The following is an 18,213-nucleotide window of genomic DNA, read 5'->3' as shown; positions in this document are numbered from 1 at the left end:
ATGGTGGGTTACCTCTTGGAGTTATGGCCCAGGGAGAACTTAGAGACCTTTAAAATGATAAATACTATTGTCACTGTGTCCTAGTTAGGGTTTTTATTGCCGTGATGAAACACCATGACCAAAAGTAAATTGGGGAGGAAAGGGTTTGTTTGGCTTATGCTTCTACATCGCAGTAACTCAAACGGGGCAGGAACCTGGAAGCAGGAGCTGATGCAGAGACCCTGGCGTGCTGCACTAGCTTATGCCCCGTGGCTTGCTCAGCCTACTTTCTTATAGAACCCATGACCACCAGCCCTGGGGTGGCCCCACCCACAAAGGGCTGGACCTTACCCATCAATCACTAATTAAGAAGATGTCTGTATCTTATGAAGGCATTTCCTCAGTTCAGGTTCCCTCCTTTCAGATAACTCCAGCCTGTGTCGAGCTGACATGAAACTAGCCAGCACACACTGTTGTTGTTTGTGTGAGTGAAGATCTTTGAGAAGAACAACATCTGGGTGGTTTTGACACCATCAACAAAGATGAAGTGACCATAGCTGTGTGGATTTATCTCTGTCTTTTATTACATTCCACCGGTCCTCCTGTCTGGTTTTCTGTCAAGGAAAATAATCATAATCATTCTGTTAAAAATTGTTTCTAAGTCACTTCAATCAGGAGTCATTACTCTGGGGTATGTAGTTTAAGGAAGAAATGGGTTTTCCCCTCATTTTTATTTTATAGGTATGATTGTTTTGCAAGTATGTCTGTGTACCACATGCGTGCAGTGCCTTCAGAGACCAAACGACAGTGTTTGATCCCCTGAAATAGGAGTTCCAGACACTTGTAGGCGCTGGAGATCAAACCCAGGTCCTCTGGAAGAGCAGAGAGTGCTAACCACTGAACCCTCTCTCCTCCAGCACAAGACAAGTTATCTTGATTTTTTTTTTCATGTTATTTGTGAGTTGTACACTGAACTTGCTCAGCTGTCAGTTTCTCTTAGGTCACTTTTCTTGTTTCAGAGAGTGAGTGCAGTGTTTCGGAGGGATTGGATTGTAGTAGAGTTATAATGTATTTCCCTCTGTGCTGATGATGACAAACTCCATCCCTCTAACTCTACTCCGAGAGTAGGAACCCATCTTCAATAGCAGTCACTACCAGGAATAGGCCCATTTACTGCTGGATAATATCTGACATCTCTCACGTTCCTTTCCTGGATCCTGGAACCCTGCCTCCTGCTTGGCGCTCCTCTGGGACTGGGCTCTTCTTCTTGGGCTCTCTAACGGTGAGCACCTGCCTGGACCAGCTCTGGCTTTGAATCTGGTTGACACTTCTCCGTCTCTGACTCCTACCCTGGATCTTGTTTGCCTCTAACTTCAGAGCCAGCTTTGGCTCTAACTCTGTCTTGCCATCTGGAAACGTGTCTGTCTTTCGGAATGCATTTGACACACCTGCATTGTGCAGTCAGACTGGGTCTTGGCGTTGGCTCAGCCTAGCTGGTTTTGTCCCACCAAGGCCTGCATGCAGTTCAGCTGTAGGGACAACTGATGCTGATTCATGAGTGGGTGGGGGGTTAACTTACCTAGGTGACAGTGGGCCAGTGGGAGGGATAGTCTCATGATTCAGAACACAATTAACTCCTTGGCTAATAATGCTAATTTATTCTGCTAAATTATCAATTCCTTTCAGAAACTGCCTCCAACTCACCCTAGCCTGGAATAGACGCCTCCACTCTCAGAGATCCTTGTACATTTCTTCTTGCTGCAATACATATCACCACTTACTGGAATTTCCTGTGTAATTATCAATCCCTCCAAAAAGGATAGAAACCCCACAAAAGGAAAGCGGTTAATTGCATCTTTGGTGTTGGTATGATCAGCACCCATAATATGTCTGGCTCATGGTAGGCCTTTAATAAACGTTTGTTGAATAATTACTTAACTAACAATTTATAGGCACTGTAGTCATATAGTGGAAAACACTGGTAAAGATTAAATTCTTAGCCCTACTTGCACTTCCTCTCAAGCTACCGGAAGCCCCAAAAGTGAAGTAAAACAGGCTGATAGCGTCTGGTGTTCATGCTTCCCCCAGAAGACTCCAGCCTGACCGGAGATGGCCCAGCAGCACATGTGGATCTGGTTCCTTTGCCTGCAGACCTGTAAGTTCTGAGCCTTGCTCAAATTCAACTCCTACTGTCCCATAAGATTTCAGAACTTATGCTTGGGGAGTCATTGACATGTCCCTTTGATCTATTTTCAACAGAACACCCTGGGCTTCTGTTTAGATTTTACTCAAAACATTAAACTACAGGAAGAGCTTAGGATCCAAACTGTGTGCTTTATTTCTTTAAACCAATAAACCAATCATCTTGCACTTGATATTTAAGCTCCTAACTAATGCTTTCGATTACTGTTACTCTCTCCTCCTCCCCATGATCATTTTGTCTGTGAGGCTTTCCACCAAATTATGTATTTGACTTAAGTTTTTCATTTCCAGCACCATGTCGGTTTGATTTTTCTTTTGTATTTCCATCTCTTTGTTTAATCCTCTCAGCTTAGCTGGTCTTGTCTCCACAATTTGTCTAGGGCACAGTAGGCACTTAAAAAATGTTTTGTTGGCCAGGCAGTGGTGGTGCACGCCTTTAATCCCAGCACTCGGGAGACAGAGGCAGGCGGATCTCTGTGAGTTCGAGACCAGCCTGGTACAAGAGCTAGTTCCAAGACAGGCTACAAAGCTTCAGAGAAACCCTGTGTTGAAAAACCAAAATAAATAAATAAATGTTTTGTTGGATAGCTAATTGATTAATGCTAGGCACTGGAGTCATATAACGGAAAACACTAGCAAGTGGAACAAGAACCAATGTTTCTGTATATTTTCTTTCCTCCCCATTTATTGAAAAATAAATGTTTTGTTCATATAATATGTCCTGCTTAGTTTTCCTTCTCTAAACCCCTCCCAGTTCCCACCCACATCTCCTCCCCCCAGGTCCTCTCCTCTCTGTCTCTCATTAGAAAAGTACAGGCTTCTAAAGATAACAAACCGGCATGACAAAATTAAACAGAATACGATGAAACAAAAGCCGTCAATCACACTGAGGTTGGACGATACAATCCAACAGAAGGAAAAAAGACCAATTGCAGACCCAGACCCACTTACAGTGATATTTTATTTATGTTTTAATAAATAAAGCTTGCCTGAAGGTCAGAGAGTAAAACTAAGCCACTGGAGGCCAGGCAGTGTCACATGCCTTTAATCCCAGGATTTGGGAGACAGAGGCAGACTGATCTGTGTGAGTTCAAGGCCACCCTGGGCTACACAAGATCAATGCAGAAACAGATCCAGGTGGTGGTGGCTCACACCTTTAATCACAGTAGTAGGGAGTCACACACCTTTAATCCCAACACTAAAGGGTAATATGAGACAGAAGGAGAGACAGAGGCTCAGGGCCCCTGAAGTCGACCAGCCTTGGCAGAGGTAAAACTTTTCTAGTGGTTTGGCTGTTTTGCTTTTCTGATCTTCAACTTGAACCCCAAAATCTGTTTGTGGGTTTTTATTATTCATGCTACACCAATTCTTTCACACACACCCAGGAACCTACAAAAAGACTAAACTGAAGCTGGATGGTGGTGGTGTATGCCTTTAATCCCAGCACTCAGGAGGCAGAGGCCAGCCTGGTCTACAAAGTGAGTTCCAGGACAGCCAGAACTGAAACCTTGTCCAAAAAAAAAAAAAAAAAAAAAAAAAAAAAAAAAAAAAAAAAAAAAGACTAAGCTTTCAGCTATAGCATATGCACAGAGGACCTGGCTCAGCCCCATGGAGGTCCATGCTTGCTGCTTCAGTCTCTGTGAGTTCAAATGAGCCTTACTGAGTTGCTTCAGGAAGCCTTGCTCTCCTGGTGTCCTCTATCACCTCCGGCTCTTACACTCTTTCTGCCTCCTCTTCTATGGGGATCCCTGAGCTCTGAGGGGAGGGATTTGATGGAAACATCCCCGTTAGAGCTGTGTATCCCAAGGATTCTCTCTCCACATAATGTCTGGCTGTGGGTCTCTGCATCTATTCCCATCTGCACAGGAGGGAGTTTCTCTGATGATGACTGAACAAGGCACTGATCTATGAGTGTAGCAGAATACCATTAGGGGTCATTTTATTACTGTTTAAAAAAAAAAAAAACAAGTAGTGTTTGGTTTTACCCTAGGTCTCTGGGCTATCTAGTCTCTGGGTCATACAAGCAATGTCCAGTATGGGTTCTATCTCATGGAGTATGCTTTAGTGAAATCAGACATTGGTTGATTATTCCCAAAATTCTGGGGCACCTTTGCCCTAGCGTATTGTTCATGCAAGACAGGTTGTAAGTCAAAGGTTTTGTGGCTGTGCTGGTGTTTACTTTCTCTTTTGGTAGCCTACAGAGTACCTTCCCATAGCAGAGACACTAGAATACAGGGATAAAGACTCCATGTGGACACCAGGTGGACTTCTCCATGTTCAATGGGTTGTGTTGGTGTTACTCTATGAAATGGGTCATCACTATCACTTTGTGGAGAACAACCCCTTGTCTTAGCAACAGTCTGGGTCATTTGGGGATTTTCATGAGAACCCCCCCTTGCCCAATAACTCAACTAAATGAAACCCAGTCCTGGTACTGGAAGCCTCATTCAGTGACAATAGATAGCCAATTGGGACTCTGTTGCCCACTAATTTGGAGACTTCATTAGGATCACCTTGATATATTTTAGAAAGTTTCCACTGCAATAGGTTCTCATATACTCCCTCAAATGCCCCTCAATTCCAGCTGTCTCTCCCGCATCCACTCCCCTAACCCTTTCTCCTCTCCACCCCCTTTCACCTGATCCTCCTCTCCTGTTTCTGTCCCAACCCTCCCCCAGCCCATGCATAAAATCTATTCTATTTTCCCCTTCCAGAGAGATCCATGTAATCCCTCTTTTACCTTCCTCTTTACCTAACCTCTCTGGGTCTATAGATTGTAGGTTGTTAATCATTTACATATAAGTGAATTCACATATAAGTGAATGTGTTATCATATTTATCTTCCTGGGTTTGGGTTACCTCACTCAGAAAGATTTTTTTCTAGTTCCATCCATTTGCCTACAAATTTCATGATATCAATTTTTTTAAAAGATGAGGAACAGTCCATTGTGAAAATGTACCCCAATTTCTTTACTCATCCTTCTATTAAGGGACATATAGTTGGCTTTTAGTTTTTGGCTATCGTGAACAGAACAGCAATAAACATGGTTGAGCAAGTGTCCCTGTAGTAATATAAAGCATGTTTTGTGTATATGACCAAGAGAGGTATAAATGGATCTTGAGGTAGATAGATTCCCAATTTTCTAAGGAACTGCCATAGCAATTTCCATAATGACTGTACAAGTTTGCACTTCCACCAGCAATAGATGAGTATTCCTCTTATTCCATATCTTCTCCAACATGAGCTGTCACTTGTGTTTTGATCTTAGCCATCTGACAGGTGTAAGATGGAATCTCAACATAGTTTTGATTTGCATTTCCCTGAAGGCTAAGGATTTTGAGCAATTCTTTTAAGTGTGTGTCAGCCATTTGAGTTTCCTCTAAAGAGAATTCTCTGTTTAGGTCTGTACCCCATTTTTTAAACTGGATTATTTGGGTTTTTGATACCTAGTTTCTTTATATATTTTAGATATTAGTTCTCTATCAGACGGTGAGTTGCTAAAAATCTTTTCCCATTCTGTAGACTGCTGCTTTGTCTGAATGATGATGTCCTTTGCCTTACAAAAACTTTTCAATTTCATGAAGTCCCATTTCTTCATTGTTGGTCTTATTGCCTAAATTATCTATGTTCTGTTCAAGAAGTCTTCTCCTGTGCCAGTGAGTACAAGACTATCTCTCATTTTCTCTTCAATCAGTTCATTGTATCTAATTTTTATATTGAGGTCTTTGAGCCACTTGGAATTGAGTTTTGGGCAGATAAGTATGGATCTATTTGCATTCTTCTACATGCAGACATCCAGTGAGACCAGCACCATTTGTTGAAGATGCTTTCTTTTTTCATTGTAGAATTTTGGCTTCTTTATCAAAAATCATAGTCCATGGGTCTGTGAATTTATGTATGGATCTTCAATTCAATTCCACTAATCAAAGTGTGTTTTTTTGCCAACACAATGATGTTTTTATTACTATTGCTTTGTAGTATTACTTGAGATCAGGAATGGGGAGACCTCCCAAAGTTCTCTTATTTTTCAGGAATGTTTCAATTATCCTGGGGTTTTTTTTTCCATATGAAGTTAAGAATTGTCCTTTCAAGATCTGTGAAGATTTGCACTGAAATTTTGATTAGGATTGCATTGAATCTGTAGATTGTTTTTTAGGATGGTCATTTCACTATGTTAATCCTACTGATCCATGACCATGGGAGATCTTTCTATCTTCTGATATCTTCGTCTATTTTTTCTTCAATATCTTACAGTTTTTATCATGTAAGTTTTTCACTTGCTTGGTAGAGTTAACCCAAGAAGTTTTTTTCTATTATTTGAGGCTATAGTGAAAGGTGTTATTTCCCTGATTTTTATAGGAGGGCTACTATTTTTTGTGAGTTAATTCTGTATCCAACTACTTTGTTGAAAATGTTTATCAGCTGTAGGAGTTCCCCAGTAGAATTTCTAGGGTTGGTTATGTATACTATAATATCATCTGCAAATAAAGATACTTTTATTTCTTCCTTTCCTATTTGTATACCCTTGATCTCCTTCCATTGTCTTATTGCTCTGGCTAAGACTTCAAGCACTAATATTCAATAGATATGGAGAAAGTGGATACACTTGTCTTGTTCCTGATTTTAGTGGAATTGCTGTGAGTATCTCTCCATTTAATTTTATGTTGCCCATGGGCTTACTGTAAACTGCTTTTATTATGTTTAGATACGTCCCTTATATCTCTACTCTCTCCAGGACCCTTATCATGAAGGGGTGTTGTATTTTGCCAAAGGCCTATTCTGCATCTAATAAGATGATAGTGTCTTTTTTTTTCTTTCAGTTTGTTTATGTGGTGGATTTTATTTATTGGTTTTGTATACTGAGTTATCCTTACACTTCTGGGATGAAGCGACTTGAACATGATGTATTCTTGGGTTCAATTTGCAAGTATTTTATTAAGTATTTTTGTGTCTATGCTCATAAGAGGAAATGGTCTGTAAATTTTTCTTTTGGGGGTCTTTGTGTGGTTTGGGTATCAGGGTAACTGTGGACTCATACAATGAGTTAGACAATGTTTTTTCCATTTCTATTTTGTGAAATAATTTAAGAAGTGTTGGTGTTAACTAACTCCTCTTTGAAAATATGGTATATTTCTAGTCTGGGGATTTCTTTGGTTGGAAGGCTTTTAATGACTGCTTCTATTTCACTGGGGGTTTATAGATTTATTTGAATTGCTTATTTGATCTTGATTTAACTTTGGTAAGTGGCACCTATTGAGAAAATTACCCATTTCTTTTAAATTTTCTAATTTAGTGAAGTACAAGTTTTTTAAGAATTTACTTTTGAATCTCTGAATTTCCCAGGTGTTTGTTATTATGCTCCCCTTTTTATTTCTAATTTTGTTAATTTGGATATTCTAGCTCTGCCTTTTAGCTTGAATAAATGCTTGCCTATCTTGTTGATTTCTATCAAAGAACTAACTCTTTGTTTCATTGAATTTTTTTTTTTTGGTATTTTCTTTGTTTCTATTTTATTGATTTCTGCCCTGAGTTTGATTATTTCTTGTGTCTACTCCTCTTGCTTGTGATTACTTCTTTTTGTTCTAACACTTTCAGGTGTGCTGTTAAGTTGCTACTGTGAGATCTCTCCAGGTGTTTGGTTTTTAATGTAGACACTTAGTGCTGTGAACTTCCGTCTTAGAGCCACTCCCATGGTGTCCCATAAGTTTGGATATGTTGTGCTGGCACTTTCATTGAAATCTGGAAAGTCTTTCTTAATTTCTGTCTTGGTCTGTTTTTCATTCAGTAGAGAGTTGTTCGGTTTCCATGAGTTTGTAAGCTTTCTGTTGTTGCTGTTGGTTTTGGTAGCTGACTTTAATCTGTGATCTGATAGGATACAGGAAGTTATTTTAGTTTTCTTGTTATCTACTGGGGCTTGCTTTTTATCTGAGTATGTGGTAGTTTTGAAGAAGGTTTCATGAGGTGCAGAGAAGAAGGCATAATCTTTTGCATTTGGGTGAAATGTTTTGTAAATATCTGTTAAGTACATTTAGTTTATAAAGTCTGTTTGTGCCAGCATTTCTCTGATTAGGTTTTTGTCTGGTTGGCCTGTCCATTGGTGAGAATGGGGTATTGAGGTCTCCCACTATCAGTGTGGGAGGGTCAATATGTGATTTAAGCTGTAGTAGTGTTTCTTTTACAAACCTGAGTACCCTTATGTTTGGGCATAGATGTGAATAATTGCAATGTTCTCTTGGTGTCCTTCCCTTCTCTTTTGATTAGTTTTAGTTTGAAGTCTATTTTTTCAGATACCAAAATGGCTACACCAGCTTGTTTCTTAGGTCCATCTGCTTTGAATATCTTTTTCCATTCCTTTACTCTGAAATAACGTCTATCTTTGATGTTGAGGTGTGTTTTGGGGGTGTAACAGAAGGATGGATCCTATTTTCACATCCATTCTGTTAGTCTGTGTCTTTTTATTGGGGACTTGAGATCGTTGATGTTGAGAGATGTCAATGACAAATGATTGTTGATTCCTATTGTTTTGGTGGAGATGGTGTGTGTGTGTGTGTGTGTGTGTGTGTGTGTGTGTGTGTGTGTGTTTGTCTGAATGTGGTAAGTACTTGAAAATAATAGCCAAGTGTAGTGGTATATACCTTTAATCTTGGCATTTGGGAGACAGAGGCAGGGGAGTTCCTATCATTCTGGTCTACATAGAGAGTTCCAGGTCAGTCCTCTATACATAGTGATATCCTGTCTCAAAAACATGTATATGTTAGCTGATTCTGGTGCTGTGTTTCACATTTGTGTTTCATGCTTTATTAAGGGTACTGGTTCTGTTGTACACAGATCCTGGGCAGGACTTAGTTATTTGTGGGATGGTCTAAGGAAGCTAAACAGCAAAACAGTAGCAGTTGGAGCTTGAGTGCAGGCTAGTGGGATATTAAAAAGGAAACCAGGGATGAGATATTCATTTTGTCAGACATGCTCAAAACAGGGAGTGAGACCTTGTTTTCAAAGAAGTCAAACATATGGATCACCCTAAGTGTACCTAGAGTTATTTCACAGATACTACGGAAGGATACAATATGCTCTAGATTCCTCCTGCTGCTACCCTTGGTGGAGTGAGTGGTCCCTTCTATTCAGTGCTGGGCATGGAGACCAACACGGCTTTTCTGCCCCTCCCCAGCAACTAGAGCAGGGAAACAGCCAAGAGGCAAAGGAGAACTACATATAGAAATCTGCATTCTTCTCTGACATCACAGGATAAGGAAGTTGGAGACAGTGGGCTCATGCCTACTTTGTGCTGGAAAAGTCTTCTCCAAAGCAAGACTTACAGTCTTGTGCTCTGATTCAACTTCTCGTGGTCTTGTGAACTCTGTGACTGATCATCCATGTGTCCTAGAGCCACTTAGCCACCAGGGACAGAAGACAGAATAGTCTGCCACTCGCTCCTTGTTCATTCTCTCTATTAAGTCTTTCCTATGTTGGTTTGAATATTTTCCATCCTCCTCCCATTTTTGCACCTAGCCACTCAACCCTTCCCCTTTGATTTTTCTCCTATCTCCCATCAATAAAAGCAAAGATTAACCATGTATGAAACAATCACTATATGCCTGACACAATTCTAAGTTCTCTACAATATTACTTTGTCCAATCCCATGATACTCCGTAAGATGGATTGTACTGATTAATAAGTCCATTTCCAGATGAAAGTGTTGATACAGAGATACTTAGAAGTCAAAAAGTGAGGAATTTTGTTTTAATCAAAGTTTAAGTGTTTTCTAAGAGGAGCGACACTAGTAAAGCAATGGATGACCACGTTCCCATCTCTGTTTGAGATTTGGTGTTTTATTTTGAGTTTTAAAGTATTGGTTCAGAATAACCTAAGTCTTATTAAGATGACATAAAATAAAAATGTCTAGAAAAATGGTATACTGCTGTAGTGGGTTGTAGGTTGCTTTTTAAAAACACAACTGTGACCTAAGAATTTCTATAATTATGGGGAGAGTGACATAGGATTTCTGTTGGCCTGCCCTTTCCTTCCTCATTGCTCTCAGCATCTCTTGACTTATTTTGGCTAATATAACTGACTCTTATTGGAGTGTTGCATACTCAAGCTATGTCTGTTTGTCCTCCCAGTTCTCTAGCCACACTGCTAACTCTGGGATGGAGATCAAAAAAGGATAGTTTAATTCCTGCCCCACCCCCCAAACAAGAACAAGAAATGTTTATTTAAAGGGCCATGAGGAAACAAAGGGTAGGAGTGATTGTTAAGCAATAATTCAACTGTCCCTAGTTCCTCTCTAACATACCCTTTGCCTCACCCTGATGTCCCAACCTTTTTCTTTCCTTTAGAGTAGTATAAAGTATTTAGCCCCTTCAACAATGTTATTTGTTTGAGAGATATTTATGAATGAGTGTGTGCTGTGTATGTGTGGTATATGCCCATGTACACACAGGTGCATATGTGTGCACCTGCATGAGGAGGTCAGAGGTCAACATTCAATGTCTTTTTTTCAATGCTCTTGCCCTTATTTTTTAAAATAGTCTCTCTAATTGAACCTGGGGTTCACTGATTCAGCAAGGTTGGATGACCAATGAGTTTCCAGGAATCTGCCTGGCTCTTCCTCACCCCACCGCCCATCCCCATGGGGCTAGAGTTACAGATGTGTGCTAGAGATCTGAATTCAGGTCCTCATGCTTACAAAGCAATTGCTTGACAGGCTGAGTCATCCCTCCAGCCTCTTATTTGTTTTGTATTTAAGAAACAATGCAGTGGTCAGGATATGCCGGCCCACAGATATTAGTTTATTTAGCTCTCATAATGCTTTTTATTAATTTATTTCTCTTATGTCCCCACTGCAGCTTCCCCTCTCCTCTCCTCCCACTCCTTCCTCTCTTCCTATCCTTCAACCTACTCCTCCTTCCTCCGTATTTGCTCAGAAAGGGGCAGGCCTCCCATGAGCATCAGCAAAGCATCTTGCAACAATTTTATGAGGTCAGTGTTATTTCCAGTGAAATCTGAGGAAACAGAGGCATGGAGGACTGATGGCTAGTATCCCGCAACACCAGTAGTCACAGCCAGGTAGTCTCAGCCTTAAAGGCAGGTCAACAGTGACTTACAAAGGGGCAGGCCAAGGATGCACCTCAAGGCAAGATTTCCTGAGGGTCTCTAAATCCTTCTCCATTCGTACAGAAACTGGAGAGACCTGTCACTAGATCATCTAGCCCTCAAAGTGACTCAAAGTGACAGCTCTTCTTAGTTTCATTCATCAGCTAAGATCCTGAGGCTTAGCTAGTTCAGTACATTCTTGGATGTCTAGCTTGTCAGCAATGAAGGGAGCAGGCAAAAGCACCTTGGCCTAAGTACTGCCATTTTTACTTCAGACTCCATTTTACCTGTAGGGTAACATGTAGGCTAGGCAAGCCCTAGGAGAGCTGTGAACTTTCCAATGGCTGACCAACCTCCTCCTTAGACAACAGAGTAGTCTGCTAGGTCCCTTAGTTCTCTCAAAACACTATGGCTGTTCCTAATAACAGAAAAAAATAGCACACAAATGTATCTGATAGGTTGGGCTGAAAAACTTCCATTTTGTGTCAGTTGACAGTGATGGAGCACACACGGAAAGTCCCTAATCTTTCATCTGATTGTGAAAATCATGTCTGTAACTTGGCAACAAACATTTGTGAATTTAGTTCTTATAAACCCTGCTTCTGGCCCTGTTCAGGGCTGCCAGGAGCAACCAGGCTCACGAGTCTCTGTTCTGAAGCCCTGATTGATCAGTGACCTGCTTAGGTGGTGACTTATTATTAAAGTCTTTAGAACCCATAAATGTTGTTTCTCTCCTTCCTTGTGGATCATAATGGACTGAGTGTAACAAGCAATAGAGTCTGGCGTGGATCAAGTTTCTTGATCTGCAGTTTGGGACATTGTTGCTATGTTGTGAGCCCCCATTCTGAAGATTCCTGTGGATTTTATCTTCAAACAGAGCAGATATTCCAGTAGAAGGAAGCTACAATTTGCTGACTGTCCCGTCTCATTAATCAGTTTGAACTCTGACCAAGACCCAGAGACCAGTGAAGAGTTCTCTTTGGCCCTCATTTTTAGTTTTGCTGTTGAATTTTCTCTCTTGTTATTTGTTTTATTTCATATTTCTATTGCTAAATAGAGTGATTTACTCACAGCAAGAAAAGGTGTTCGTGTTCATTCTCCAGCCCCCACCCCCAAGAAATACTTTAAAAACCATCCCCTGGTTATAGGAGACACATTAGTGATGAAAAGAAAAACTCTTCATTCAAGTAGGCTGTGTTCAGGGAAATGGGGGTGATGATAAATTAATACACATATTTGAGACTTTAAGTAGTGTTGTCTGGCACAAAAAGAAAACACAAGGAGTGGGCGGCTTTAGCATATGTGCTTGGGTGTCAGAACACAGTCCACCAGTGAAGCTGTGTGAGGGGGAATTATTAGCGCTTGTGAGAAAACTCCAAGGGAAGAGAACAAGAGTCTTGTGACCTCCGTCCTCCAAAGCACAGAACTGTTCTTGGAAAGTGCTCTTGTGCCCCTCCTAGGTGCAGCAAATGGGAGTGGATTTGGTTCCAATGACCACTGCACTTACTGTGGTTACTCAGCCAAGCACAGCTTGTCCTTGTGATTGTATACAGCTTGAACCTTATGAACTTTGCCTACAGGATGGCCTTGCTTAAAGACTAAAACATTATCTGAGGCTCTAAAGTTGGCTATTGTATGAGACTTCAGTCCGCCTCGTTTTTAGGCTCCATTCTCCAGGTCCCAATGCTTTTGGAGTGGTGACAGTCAGGAAAGCTCTCTCTGATGGGAGGATGTTAGAAGCAAGACCAACATAAGACAAAGGTGTGCGGGAGGGTCTGGCGTGAAAGGGAACGGAGCAGACACATGCGCCAAGGTGAAGCACTCCTGGCCTGTACAGCTGTCAGGGAGAGAGAAAGGGTGGCAGGTGAATGACTGAGGTCTGATCTGCCAGGATCTAGATGATGGTGAAGTCCATGAAAGGAGACTAAGTGGTTTCACAAGCCCAGAGGACATGGTGTGTGCTCTTCATAGAACCTAAGAAGCACCACAACAAATTTCCCTCTGTCCAGTTCAAGACAGTCTAGTTCATCAAGTTCTCAACCCCAGATGGTTTTCTGACTCTTTTTCTGTTTCTTTATTCTTTTTCAAATGTCTTTTCCCACCATTCCTGTTGTCTCCTTCCAGCGGCAGCTTTGCGCAGCTACTTATTCATGGAATGTGTGTTTGTGGAGTCCACCCACAGGCACAGAAGACATCACCCAGCTAAACACAAGTCGCTGGCTAATCTGTGGCCTAATCTGTCCCTCCGGGAGAAGTACTCCAGCCTAAAGAGAGAGGGGCAGGCTGCCTTTCGCAGAGAGTCTGCCCACAGTGCCCCATCCATGCTGGTGTCATCCATGATCTCGACTCTAGATTCCCTCTTCTCAGAGCTACCTAAAGGATCACCACAGACTTTTACCATGTATTGAGTACGAATATGAAATATCTGCCCCTCCTCCGGCCCCCAAACCCCATAAGTTAAAGGCTTAGTTTCAATCTGCTGGGTTTGGAGAAGTGATCTTATTACAAGGGTTCGAACTTCACCAGTGGGTCAATCCTCTGACAAATTCAAAACCTGATGATGGTATTGGAAAATGAGAGAAACTAGGAGACGGGGTCTAATGAAGAGACATTGATTGCTGGAAGTTATCCCCTAGGAAGGGAGACCTTGATTCCGGACTCATCTGTTCTTTCTCTGATTACTGGGAACCACGAGGAGGAAAGCTAGCCTCTAGCATGCTCCTTGCCGTGATATTCTAACTTGCGTCAGTTTATAGCAGTGGAGATAAGTAGCTATGAACTAAAACCTATGAACGTGAGTCAAAACAAATCTGTCCTCCTTTGATTCATGTTGCAGCTTCTGTCACAATGGAATCTGAACACACATCACTCAGACCTCATCAGTGTAGCCTCTCCTGGCTCTTGTCTCTTCTTTGGAAGCACTCTCACTCTTCCCGTTGGTGGTCAGTCTGCTCTACGGGAGTTTGGAACTGAGACTGGTGAACTATGATGTAGCTGTAGGACACCTCTTGACTTGGACCCCAAGGTTTCCCCAACCACCCACACATTGTGCTAAGCGCTATTTCATACATTATCAAGAAGTTACCCACATATAGAAATGAGGAGATAAGGGTTTCAATAATTTTTCATAATTATACTGATAGGTACAAATATATATGAACTTAAAACACGTACCCATTGTTGTCAGATTTCCTATCCAGTTTGGCCCTGATCTCCCTCTTAGCAACTGGTCTCGCCTTCCACATGACTGAAGAGGTGATGCCATCAGAATGATTATCTTTCACTTTATGTTTTCAACACTAAATGTTTACTGTGCTGTAAGCATCTTCTGTGTGCTATGATAACACTGTCTTATGAAACAGACGTTATTCCAGTCCATCCTGTAGTCTACCTAATGAAAGGGGTCATCAAGTGAGTACAAACCCACCCAGCTCAAACCTGCGTCCCTTCTACCTCCCCCAGCAGTATAATCTGGCTTCCCCTTGGATTGTCTCACATGCTTCCATTCTCAAAGAGCATCAATACACTTCTGTCTTAGGGTTTTTATTGCTGTGAAGAGACATCATGATCATGGCAACTCATATAAATAAAAGGTTTAACTGGAGTAGCTCGCTTACAGTTTCAGAGGTTCAGTCCATTATCATCGTGGTGGGGAGCATGGCAGAGTGGAGGCAGATGTGGTGCTGGAGCTGAGAATGCTATATCTTGCAGCCACAGGAAGTCGACTGACTCGCTGGGTGGTATTTCAAACATAGGAAACCTCAAGGTCCACCCCTACAGTGACATACTTCCTCCAGCAAAGTCACACTTCCGAATATGGCCACTCCCTTTGGGGGCTGTTTTCTTTCAAACCACCACATCTTCAAAGACATAAAATTTAAGAGATGTTTTCAGCTTCCGTCCTACTTGAACACTCTGAATCATTGTATCACAGACAATCCCTTTTTGATCATCTTGAGGCTACAGTAGGTTCTCTTTTGATAAGTAGCCATCTGATCTACTTGTTTGCTTTGTTGCTATTTTTGATAATTCTTCTATTACTGTGGACACTTCTCACAAACTCAGCTCTGGATCTAAGCCTTACAGTTCCTGACTTTTATCTTTCTATATCACTGACCTCAATACTTGGTTTCTTGTTGATTCCTGACATTTCTCAGGGGTCCAGCTACCATGGCAAAATAAAGTATAAAGAAAAAGAGATGGGGAGAGCATCTTTTCTTCTCCTAGAAGACATTGGAGGCATATATAATACTTTACTTATATTTTATATTTGGTTGGCCTGAACTCGGTGGCATGATGACAGTTCACTAGCAGAGAGCAGGATGATGTAGTCTATTCTTGTGGTCATCTGCCCTTTTAACCATCAAGCGTTCTGTCACTGTGATGAAGGAGAGAACAAATATTGGAAAATAGCAGGTGTAATGAGTCTTTTTCTGTTCTGCCAGTCAGCTCTCAAATAATGACACAGAGACTTTTTATTAATTATGCGAATTTGGCCTATAGCTTAGACTTGTTCCTAACTAGCTTTTATAACTTAAATTAATCCATTTATTTTAATCTATGTTCTATCACATAGTGTGTATCTGTATTCCATCTTGTGCTTCATGGTTCTTCTTTGTGTCTCCTGGCATCTCCTGCATGCCCAGATCCTCTTCCTCTTCCTTTTTCTCCCCCAAAATCTCACCTATACCTCCTGCCTAGCTATAGGTTGTTAACCTTTTTACTACATCAATCATAGAAATATATCTTTACACGGTATGCAAATATCCCACAGCAAGCAGGTTCTATTGCCACTCTCTTCCATCCAACAATATCTCTAGACCATACTTTCTCCTATCACCCTTCCTTCCAACCTCTTACTTAGGTGGTCCAATCTCATCTCCGAGTCAACAGTTCTAACACTGGCCTTGTCTTTTCCATTGGACATCTTTCCCGCATTTCTGTTTTCTACGTTTAGTTTTTCACTGACACAAACCAGAAGCTACAAACAGCAAAACAAGTGAATTGTACGAGGTGCTTATTTCGTCATTGCCCTTCCTTGCACTATCTCTCAAACTCAGCCCTTCCTTTCCATTCCTATTATAACTCCCTCGGTTCATGCCCAGATGGCTACATTCGCCTCTTAAAGTTCTCTCTTGTTTCTTTACAGCATATCTGTTTCCTCTATTACCAAAGCTTCTCATTCTTTATATACATCATTACTATTTTAAATTACCCCAACATGTTATTTTAATCTTAATCCTCAAAACTTTATTAGATCTCTCTACCTATTAAATAAACTCAAATTAAGATTTTCCCATATCCCAACCTGATTTTTTCCAGTACTCTTTCTCTCCCTCCCTCCCCATCATGAAAATCTAGACTCAATTAGCATCAAAACTTGTGAACTTGAATTTAGAACCCAAAAACCTGAGACTCCTTTTCTTCCCACTACCTAGAGAATTCTGCTCTTTCCAATATGTTTTTCTAACAGCCATAGTTCAAAGTATTCTTTCTCTTTTTGAGATTTGACTGAAATTACCATTGATGGGTGTCATTCATTCACCTGACATTTCCTACTTCATACTGCAAAGGAAAGTTATATACATGTGTATTATTACCCCGACTTGGTATTAATTCCCCTGAGGCTTAAACTTAGGGCCTCACATATGACATGCAAATTTCAACCCCCTTTCAAGACATTTTTGTGCCACAAGTGCTCTCCGAAATTGGATTTTGCTGAGATTCCTTCTGGTAATAGCATAATATTCGAGTCTCTGCAGCATGTAGAAAGATAAATATTGAGTTTATTGGCAGAAAGATTCTTTCTTTAAAAGCTGAAGTATTTTAAGGGCAGATTGAGATCCACCAAGTAGAGCACTTAAAAGCACCCAGTTGGGCTTTACTTGAATTATCCCATAAATCTGCTTTAAAGCGGGGGGAGTCCAATATGGCCTCAGCATCACTGAGTTGTCACGGGGAAAGGCCATGCAATCTTTAAAATGCACATATCAATTGGTCAAGATCAACACCAGGAAGAATTCACATTAGTTTCACTCTGGCAGTTAACGAAGCGCTTTTGCTCACATTACACCGATTGCTGCTCACTGAGGAGATGGGGGCCAATGTTACGCTATTCTAGACTACAATAGGTTTTGTAACTTTATTGAGTTTGCCCAGTTTGGAAGTAGATGCCCAGTCTGGAGCCTGTCTCGTGTGTTTTTCAGCTACATGCTATCGTCTCAAAGCTACCTCTCCCAGAGCAGTTGTGTGCCTTTGAAAGCAGCAGAAAATTCATTTCACACCTATTCAAACTCTTTGCTTTTCCTCAGCGAGCTCAAGGTTCTTGCAACCATATCAGCAGTGCAAAAAGCTGCAGTATTTCCCCTGCAGCATCACCTAGCATTGCTCTTCCTGCTTGATTGCTCTTTGATAGCCCACCATCATTTCCTGAATGACTCCTGTGGGGAGTGGAGCGTAGCTGAACACTGACACCACATTCAAACGCTTGTGGTGGCACAACTGCTTTACCACCAAGAAGTCCTCAGTCTTAGAAAATGGCCTCCACATTTCCAGAAGATACTGATAGAGTTGTTGGGGTCCAGCTTCGATGGGTTCATATATTCAAGGGTAAAGACGTCTGGATCAGAAATGTCAGATGGAAAAAAAAAGATAAAAAGAAATATACAAAGATCCACAATTGAGTCTGGAGGGCAACCCAGTGAATACCAAATTCCCCGTGTTTATTTTTCATATGCTTTATATATCCCAATCCAAAGGGAGTGGGGGGGAGAAGGCAAAAGACTACTTTACCATGATACAAAAACAAACAGAGTAATTACCTCTTCAATGCCTGAAACATCAAGCATCTATATCCTGAGTTAAGTGTTCTGTTGTTTAGGTAGGCCATGCAGTGACCACATCATATGCCAAGCATCCTGTAGGTAACCACACCCTG

The sequence above is a fragment of the Microtus oregoni genome, unplaced genomic scaffold, assembly GCF_018167655.1.
Source record: "Microtus oregoni isolate MIOR12 unplaced genomic scaffold, Mior012 000086F_ref0000336, whole genome shotgun sequence".
In the NCBI taxonomy this organism is placed as follows: Eukaryota; Metazoa; Chordata; class Mammalia; order Rodentia; family Cricetidae; genus Microtus; species Microtus oregoni.
The sequence above is the reverse complement of the archived record's forward strand: the minus strand, read 5'-3'. Positions refer to the sequence as shown.